Source organism: Apium graveolens, chromosome 7 (assembly GCF_009905375.1).
Source record: "Apium graveolens cultivar Ventura chromosome 7, ASM990537v1, whole genome shotgun sequence".
NCBI classification, from domain to species: domain Eukaryota; kingdom Viridiplantae; phylum Streptophyta; class Magnoliopsida; order Apiales; family Apiaceae; genus Apium; species Apium graveolens.
The window spans coordinates 206489572-206499096 of record NC_133653.1 but is presented as its reverse complement, the minus strand read 5'-3'; positions in this window follow the sequence as shown (position 1 = coordinate 206499096).

Here is a 9525-nt window from a genome sequence, read left to right as displayed (position 1 = left end):
TCTCTTTTATGGTGTGACCCTGTAGGTTCAATATTAAGCCGGTAGTAGAAATAAATAATAATAAAACTATTTTATCATTATTTATATAAATTCTCTAATTCATTAAATATGATTAATTAATTAATCATATTTATTCTACATCGTGAGGGATACTTCTCAGCATATCGCGACTATCCGGATAATACGAATTCACTGCTTAGAATACCAAGAAACTATTCAGTGAGTAGTTTCCGTACAATTAATTCATTCTACCCTGCAATGTCACGATTAAATACAAGGCATGGAACTTGTGTCAAGCCTATCTTATTTAATCACTTGCTTTCCCATTCACTATGTTTAGTTCTATTTAATGTAAATTAGAAACTCCTTTCTAATTTCATTCACTCTGGCTAGAGATTCCTAAACTAACATAAGTGGATCAGCATTGAATATTCTCTTCCTACACTGGAAGGGGTAGATCCTTTATTGATCATACACTATCTTCGTGTACAAATTCCTATACCCAGTAGAGCCCTTATAATTGTCCCTTGAGACTAAGAACTAAGCCAAAGCATAGTTCAGTGTACACAAGATGACTCTGATGACCTCAAGTCTAAGGATACTTGTACAACTATCACTATGTGAACAACTGCTGACACGTGAGTGAACTCCATCAGTTGTTCAGCTGTGTGAGTCATGTTCAGTGAACTTATTCTATAATAAGCCCCTACATACTAGCTATAGTGTCACCACACAAATATCTATGAGAACAGATATCCTTCATAATGAAGCAAGCATAGTATGTACCGATCTTTGCGGATTATTAATTACCAGTTAGTAATCCTACGACCAGGTACTATTTAAGTTTAGAGTTATCATCTTTTAGGTCTCATTATTATGATCTCATCACAATCCATAAAAAACTTTACTCTAAACTGTGGTATATCTTATTTAAACATTTAAATAGATAGAGCCCGCAATAAAAACAAAACAAGCCTTTTATTAATATCAATGAAATTAAAACAGATTACATAAAAGTTATTCCTAAATTCTCATACATGATTGGACTTAGGACATATCTCTTTCAATCTCCCACTTGTACTAAAGCCAATCACTCTGGTATCTAATACCCATCTTGTCTTTATGACGATCAAAGTGACTCTGAGAAAGTGGCTTTGTGAGTAGGTCTGCTACGTTGTTATATGTGTCAACTCTCTCGACGTTGACATCTCCTCTTTCAACAATCTTAATTGCACCACCATTCAGAGTAAACATGTACCCTGACATGGATTTGCTATCACTTTCTGATTGAAAACTAGAGTCAGTATAACCTTCTATTTTCAACTCAGATTCACCACCAAAAACAAGAAAAATGTCCTGAGTCCTTCGCAAGTACGTAAGGATGTTTTTCACTGCTTTCCAGTGGTCTTCACCTGGATTGGACTAATATCTGCTCATCACACTAATTGAATAAGCAACATCAGACCTTGTACACAACATCGCATACATGATAGATCCTATTGCTGAAGCATAAGGAATTTTACTCATACGCTCTCTTTCCTCAGGTGTCTTAGGAGACATTTTTCGGAAAGGGACACTCCATGGCTCATCGGTATGAGACCTCTTTTGGAGTTTTCCATGCTAAACCTTTTAAGCACTTTCTGGATGTATGTACCCTAGGTAAGACCTATCATTCTTCTAGATCTATCTCTATAGATCTTCATACCGAGAATGTAGGATGCTTCTCCCAAGTCCTTCATGGTGAAGTTCTTTGATAGCCATACTTTGACTGATTGTAGCATCGGTATATCATTTCCTATAAGAAGTATGTCATCCACATACAATACAAGAAATGTTACCGTGCTCCCACTAACCTTCTTGTAGACACATGGTTGATCTATGTTTTTGATAAAACCAAACTCTTTGATTGTCTCATCAAAATGGATGTTCCATCTACGAGAAGCTTGCCTTAAACCATATATGGTTCGCAGCAGCTTACACACTAGGTGTTCATTTCCCTTGGAAAGAAAACCCTCTGGTTGTGTCATATATACTTCCTCCTCAAGTTCCCCATTGAGGAAGGTCGTTTTCACGTCCATTTGCCAGATCTCATAGTCGTAGTAACCAGCAATCGCAAGCAAAATCCGATTCGATTTTAATAGGGCTACAAGCGAAAAAGTTTCATCAAAATCAATCCCTTGCCTTTGTTTGAATCCGTTTGCCACGAGCCTGGCCTTATAGGTCTCCACCTGGCCATCTGCTCCAATCTTTCTTTTGTATACCCACTTGCACCCAGTAGGCTTAACACCTTCAGGCGCCTCAACCAGAGTCCATACTTGGTTGGTATACATAGATTCCATTTCGGATTTCATGGCACTATGCCATTTCTCTGAGTCAACACTACTCATAGCCTCATTATAGGTCACAGGGTTGTCATCATCAATGATTGACAACTCATTGTCATTTTCAATGATAAGGCCATAATACCTCTCAGGTTGGCGAGACACTCTCCCTGTCCTACGAATGGGCTGTTCCACAGAAGGTTGTTCAGTCTGAACAGGTGTTTCCACTTGATCCGTAGTAGTTTGTGCTTCTTGAACTTCATCAAGTTCAATTTTGCTTCCACTGTTTCCTTCAAGGATAAACTCCTTTTCCAAGAAGGTAGCATGTCTGGAGATAAACACCCGATGATCGGTGTAAAGGTAATACCACAAAGTCTCTTTAGGATATCCCACAAAATTACATTTTACGGATCGAGATTCCAGCTTATCTGGGTCAACTTTCTTGACATAAGCTGGACATCCCCAAATCTTAACGTGTTTAAGACTCGGTTTCCTTTCTTTCCATATCTCATATGGTGTTTGAGGAACAGATTTGGAAGGCACCTTATTCAGTAAATATGCTGAGGTTTCCAATGCATAACCCCATAGGAATACTGGAAGATTCGCATAGCTCATCCTGGACCGAACCATGTCTAACAAAGTTCGATTTCTCCTTTTAGATACCCCATTTAACTGTGGAGTATATGGAGGAGCCCACTGGGAGACTATACCATTTTCTTTGAGATAATCTAGAAACTCTCCATTCAAGTATTCACCACCTCGATCTGATCGACGAGTTATAATACTGTGTTTGGTTTATTTCTCCACTTCATGTTTATATTCTTTGAACTTTTCAAAGGCTTCAGACTTGTGTTTCATCAAATACACATATCTGAATCTAGATCTATCATCTATGAAAGTAATGAAGTACGAAATCCACCCATGGATTGCGTAGACATTGGTCCACATACATCTGTGTGTACCAATCCTAGAAAATCTGCAGCCCTCTCTCCATGTCCACTAAATGGAGATTTGGTCATTTTACCCAATAGACAAGACTCGCATGTAGGATATGATTCAAAATCAAAGGGGTCAAGTAACCCTTCCTTATGTAATGTCCGCAGTCTATTTTCACTAATATGACCTAGCCTACAGTGCCATAAATAGGTCATATTTTCATCATCTCATTTTCTTTTATTAGTTTGTTCAATCTGAAGTAAATCATGCTCTACGTCACATATATACAGACCATTATTTAAAATGCCACGTCCAAATAGAACATTATCTCTAAGGATAGAACATTCATTATTCTTAATAATAAATGAAAAACCATCCACATCCAATATAGGAATAGAAAAAATATTCCTCACAATAGAGGGAACGTAATAACAAATTTTCAAAATAATAGTCTTGCCCGTAGGCATATGTAAACTAAATGATCCTACAGATATGGCCGCAACCTTTGCTCCATTGCCCATACGTAGAATCACCTCATCTTTTTCAACAGTCCTACTTCCCTTTAGTCCTTGCAATGAATTGCAAATATGAGAACCACAGGCGGTATCTAATATCCAAGTAGAAATTTGACCTAGTGACATATTAACTTCGATCATGAACATGCCTGAATCAGAAGCGGTAGTCTTACTACCCTTCTTCTTCTTCTTCTTCAATTCTGCAAGGTAAACCTTGCAGTTCCTCTTCCAGTGCCCTAACTTGTTACAGCGAAAATAAACAGCTAAATTAGGACCAGTCAACTTGTGAGCATCTAGTATGCTCCGGAGTGATAATGCAGAAGACATGACGAATATAGTAAATCTGTAAATGATAAACATATAACAACACTTAGCAAATATTCAATTTCATTTCAAAAAACTATATGAATCGGGTCTTTATTCATAAGTGTCTCCCACTAGTTTATCTAATTTTTTCAACCCCCTAAGTGAAAATTAAGCATTCATAATGCTAGTGGGAATAAGGATCCTACATTCCATCACACAACCTCGGCTGTGGCACGAAACGTCATGTGATGTTCAATAGGCAGACAACTCTTGTCAATTACATCTTATGTTATTCCCTAATATAAGTTTAGCCTCTTGAATAATTGAGTCACGGCTGTGGCACGACAAACTCAATATTCTAAGTCAAGTCTAACCCAACATTTCGTACAATTGAATCAGTCTCCAATGGCCCACGGCTGTAGCACGTACCGATCTTTAGATTCTAATTCAATGTACACATCTCTATGTAATAGACAAGTATTTCTTATTTCGAAATCAAAGCCCTCGGCTGTAGCACGAAACGACAATGATTTAAAAATAAGAACCACTTTCTACCATGTTGGAAGGCTATGACTGACACAAGCCCGTTGTGTCATTAGCCAATTACTACTTGATATTATTTAATTTTAGAGGGATTATATTACATTACAATCATAATCATATTATAAAGAGATTCTTCCTTTTAAATTAAATATTTCAAATCAATAATCGATAATCAGATGATTCTCAGATCGGGTGGAGCATTGTCAAGAGGCGTCACTTAATAACTCTTTCTTACAGATAGAAATTTGTTATTGACAGAATCATCCTTTCTCTCAATATTGAAAATTCATATTCAATTACGTGTTTCATAAACACAAGAATCTCATGATCGTATTCATAATATTTATTTTTAAGGAAAGAAACGATTCCTATTCTAGATTTTCTAGAGCACGCCTTATATTGATTTAAGTTCACCTAAATCTATCATCGCATGGTAAACATAGACATATATCTCATATATAAAATTAAATAAACAAGTAAATGTAAAGGGCAATAAAGTAAATGTGTTTGGTTATGGCCCTATCCTATGTGATCTTTATCAATCTCATGATAAAGATCAAGGTCAATCTAATATGGTGATGGAAATAAATACAACTACTTATTACATAAGTCTTCTTCTTTGTTTAGACTTCTTGTATGCTTCGTCTTCTTCTTTGTATCACCTCCATTGGATAGCCTTCTTGAGTCTTCAATTACATAACATGATTGAAAGTAAAACTAATCTAATGAACTTACAAGAATAACTCGAGTTACATTCGAGATTTATGATTACAAAGATTGACGACATGCAAGTCGTATTTAAAACCAAAACCAAAACCATTACACTAAGGTCGAAAGGCCATAACCATCCACCATGCTCATACAACACATAAAAGCATGTTAAAACACATAATCTGATCTTAACATATCATATTATCCATTATCTAATCATAAAAAGAAAATATGAAAAAAATCAGAAAAATCAGAAAAATCAGAATCAAATCAAAAAAACAAGAATCACTGTTTACGGGCAGTAAACGACGTCAAACGCCTTACAGACGAGTTGTTGATAGCTTTAGCTATCCATTTTGTTCAGACGCTCGTTTACCTATGGAATAGGGTATTCGTTTGCGTAAATCGGACATCAGACCCAGATTTCAGCAAATCTGCAGCAGCCAATTCAGAATCCGTATCTAATATGATTCTCATAATTAGAACAAACATAAATCATGTATATATCAGTATATATACAGATTACATAATCATCTTATGATTATACAACTCACATGAATATCATATATTCAAAACCATACATATATAAGCATATTATATCAACATCAAATCATGGCGAATCACATCCATGCTCATATATCGAAAACAGTTAAACATATAAACGAATTAAAAACTTTTCGCAAGTAGCTCTGATACCATTGAAGGGTTTTAGCACATAAACGCAGCGAAAACATAAATTTAATCTTAAAAAAAACCGAAACCCTCCGTAGGATCCATGCGAAAAATTATATTTAATTCGTAGTTCAGTATGTTTACCTTAAGAAGCTTTACGTTAATGGAAAGATGGAGGTCTTTAATAGCGATCCAAGAACGATGAACGGAGATTCTTAGCAGCTGCTCCTCAAGTGTGAAGCACTCCACCGGTATCCACCAAGAAAACGATGTAATGAAGGAGGAGGAGATGGAGAGAATTAGGGTTTTGTAAATCTTTTTGGTTGAGGCAAAAATAGGGTTTATAATAGTATATTTATAGGCAAAATTTTCAGCTGAAATTTTTTCCATAAAATATTATTATTATTAATCCTTTATTATTCTCACTAATAATTAAAACACCTTTTAATTATTAATCATTTTTCTAAACTCTTTAGAAATAATTCTCTCACTTGATTTAATTTTCCAAAAATTAAATTCTTAATTAATAATATTAAGAACCTTTTCTTAATTAATTTATAATCAATTAAATCTCATTTAATCAATTATTAAATTTGCCAATTAATTATTTATTTCATAAATAAATAATTATCAGCCATTATTAATTAATTCCTCCACCATTAAATCATTCTCTTTTATGGTGTGATCCTGTAGGTTCAATATTAAGCCGGTAGTAGAAATAAATAATAATAAAACTATTTTATAATTATTTATATAAATTCTCTAATTCATTAAATATGATTAATTAATTAATCATATTTATTCTACATCGTGAGGGATACTTCTCAGCATATCGCGACTATCCGGATAATACGAATTCACTGCTTAGAATACCAAGAACCTATTCAGTGAGTAGTTACCGTACAATTAATTCCTTCCACCTCAGATCGGTTTCCAGTAGGTTTCCTACTGGGCCTCGGGACAAAAAATCTAAGCCCGTTAGGTTTCTTGTTCCCCAAGAACTACGTGGGCTTGATTCCCTATAAATAGGGATACGTAGCCAAATTGCAAGGGGTCAAAAGCGAGAGCGCAAATGAGCCAGCACTAACCCTAAGTAATCTCAGCCCCCAATAATCACCACCACCAAAACACTGTTCATCTTTTTCGATGAATACTGTTCATCGGATCCACCGATTACTGTTCACATTTCCGACAAAGAACCACCATCACAGATCTTGTTTCCGGCTACGAACCTCAAACATTGTTGCTCCCAAATTCCTCCGTCAACAAGACACATGATCGTGATTATTACTTTAATTCATTAAAATAACGGTGCTAAGAATTAATAATGTAGGGATAATGTTTGCTCGAGTGAGAAAATTGCTTTATTCATTTCAGTCTTTATTTATGATTAGTTGTTATCTGTACATGAACTTGTCGTACATTGATAAGTTGCAGAATGAAATTATGGATACCCAGTTATAATAAAAATTTCATTAGAATAGCTTGCATTTAGAATCTAGAATACGTGTTAATTTAATTTTGGGCTTGTCCATAATCAGTATCAACCCCTCAAATTAACGAGTACCGGTCATTTTTTGTGAAGTTTGATGCTATTTGTGGATTTATAGAATAGATTGAAGTAAAATAGAGGACTTTCACTCTGCCGGTTGAAGATGCAGGAGGATATTAATATCTTGCTTTTGTTCTGGTCTTTAAAATTTTATGATTGGTATACTATGTAAAAGACTGACTGGTTTTTCTTCACGCAATTATCTATCAAATGTATACAATTGAGGTTACAAGGAATATTCAGTCGTTAGCGTTCTTATTATTTATTTATTTTTGTTGAAGTTCTATAAATTAAATTAATGTTGAAGAATCAATCATCAAGACTCCCACTATGTAAAGTATGCACTTGGTATTGAATGGCAAACTGTACATGTGCATGGCTGCATTCATATGTTCTTCAGGAAACACATTCCCGATTGTAAATTTAGTCACTCAGAATTCCCTTCTCATGATAGACTTGTGATTCAGATCTTGTACTAAAGTGAGAACTATGATTATCTAACGTTAACAATTCTGATTCAACTGACTTGGTTAAAAGATATTCCTAGTAACGTTGATCTCTCAGGACTGTTGAACGTGTTTTTCCAAGTACCATGAAAGAACATAAATACAAGAGACTAGCTCTTTGTATCGTACCTATATCTTTACTGTATATAATGCGATTGTTTTCATTTAAACACATACTGTTACAACTAAAGCTTAGCCAAAATAGATTTTTGTAGAACTATATCAATACAAGAAATTAGCTCTTTGTATCCGACCATCTTAAATCTAAAATGAGATAGTATTCTTTTAATCACATGAAGTTAAAGATTCATACCACTAGTACAAAAAGTGCTATACGCGTCTGTTAAAAACAGTAATATACATCTGTTCACAACAGATGCGTATGGAGTAGTCGTATCAGCTTTAAAACATAAGTGTCTGTTGGACAACGGTCGTGTATAAGTTTAGACGTCTGTCTAGAACAGACGTAAAAAATCACAAACCAGATGTATAAAATATGGTTTTTGTGTCTATTTCTGCCAACTGACATAAAAAAGGTTGTTCATGTCTGTTCCGGACAGACGCAACAAGCCTCAGAACAGACGCATATTATATCTTATTTTTACATTTGGCAATATTTCAGCCAGCCACCAACAATACACAACACATCTCGATCCAAAATTACGAATTGTAGATGGATTACTGCTATAACACGAGATACAAGCTTTCTAAAAGTAAGTAAAAACACTAACTAAATTGGAAAATTAAATTGAGCATTATATTAAACAAAAATGAGGTTACATTTATAATCTTAAACCCATAACTTGTAATATCATATACAATGTTGGGTGACAAAAAAACCTTGCTAAGTTTCTAAAATAATAACAAACAGAGAGTTATATATTATAGTACTATCTACCTAAATACTATATACAATGGGTCCCAGATTTCATTTACATACCAAAAAATGTCAAAAGACTAGAACTACTTGTCCAGCACTATTCCTAAAGCAATCAAATATGTCCAACATTGTTGTTACAAAGTCGATGCAATAATCCCTTTGAAACAATCACTTCGCACGAGTCAGACTTCTCACACAGATGACAAACAGTAGTATAACTCTGCATCACAACAAATCAAATCAAGAAAAATAAGAAATAATTTATTATGCATTCAACTTGAGCTACAACAAAAAATTTCAATTTAGTTACAATTATACATATAGTGTGACCGATAAATATTTTGGTCTCTTTCATCCTTTTCTTACGTGTAATACGGGCTTTAAGTTGTGGCAGGATCTTTTTGCCAACACAGACTTAGGTAAAAAAGTCAGAGAGACAAATAACTTCACTACCTGTAACCACCTAATATACAATTTCCACTTAGCCTTAAAATGTAGATATATGTAGCACAATATATTTGACGGCCAATTTAAATTAAATAAATCATGTAGACACACATACTCATTCAAATTTGATATACTT